Here is a 1,127-nt window from a genome sequence, read left to right as displayed (position 1 = left end):
GTGTGTGTGTGTGTGTGTGTGTGTGTGTGTGTGAGCGTGCGTGCGTGTGCGTGTGTGAGAGAGAGAGAGGGAGGTGGAGGGGATAGTGAAGGGAAATGGGCGATAACTGATACTTGAAATGAAAAAAACCCGCACTTACAACTTAGACCATTGACCTCAGACAGACTTTAACGCCTCAAATCAAGGGCAAATAAACTAATTCACAGTCAAAATAAAAGGATTGCGGGACAAAATGAAAATAGGTAGCTAGTCGTCAGGATATTGGGCTCGCTTCCCGGGAAGCCGAGAATGTTTCTGATTGTTCTGGGATCTATTTGGGACAATAATAATATAGCTTGTGAGTGGCATAGAGGACTTGCTGTTGAGCAGAGATATGCGCTTAATCAAAACCCAATCCCTTGTGTCTGGCTAAGTCGGGAAAGAAACAAATTACGTCTGGAATCATTAGTGAGCTCACTACTGTGGTCAGACGGTCTTATCAAAGCTACCACCACAAAGACGTTCTATTCCCTACCCTTGTACAGAGACAATCAGCATGCTCCACATTATAACACTGGAAATTTCAAATTATGATAGTGGAATATTTTTTTTAATCGCTTGCTTTGCTTCTCGTATTTTGTCACCATGAAAATACCACAAAGCAAGATTTGGCTGAAACAGCTTTCCCCTTTTAGTTTTAGAATCAATCCAATACTACAATGATAATTCTTAGATCAAAGAACAAATCTTTGATCCCTTCTTCAAAGCATTCTTACTGAATTGGTACCACTTGTCAAATTTGGGCCAAGTCATTTTTATGGTTTCTCTTTTGTTTTGTTTTGGTTTTTTTGTTATTTAATGCTTGGCACGATCTCTTAAGCTCAACAATATTTTGCATACAGTAACGATCAGGCTCCCTTTGTTTTTGTTTTTTTATGTTTTGGCATCACCCTGAAATTAATAGGGGCTCCAGTGGCTAAGCTTTTATGTATTTGTAATATTGTGTATTTATGTATGTATTTATTCATTATTTTTCTTTATGTACGTATTTATAATTATATGTATGTAAATGTGTGTTTGTCATGTAAACCAAAGTGCCCTTCCGGGACAAATAAAAGTGTAACTTATTTATTATTTTATTATTTCTA

The 1,127-nt window shown here is 37.3% G+C and overlaps 1 protein-coding gene across 1 annotated transcript in view; it reads left to right on the top strand.

Annotated features, from left to right (window-relative positions):
* Positions 1–1,127, top strand: part of LOC101863682 (sodium-dependent phosphate transport protein 2B-like) — a 12,356-nt gene that overhangs the window by 2,912 nt on the left and 8,317 nt on the right. The gene's annotated exons all lie outside the window — the stretch shown is intronic.

The sequence above is a fragment of the Aplysia californica genome, unplaced genomic scaffold (genome assembly GCF_000002075.1).
Source record: "Aplysia californica isolate F4 #8 unplaced genomic scaffold, AplCal3.0 scaffold00286, whole genome shotgun sequence".
NCBI lineage: Eukaryota > Metazoa > Mollusca > Gastropoda > Aplysiida > Aplysiidae > Aplysia > Aplysia californica.
The sequence above is the reverse complement of the archived record's forward strand: the minus strand, read 5'-3'. Positions and strand labels throughout refer to the sequence as shown.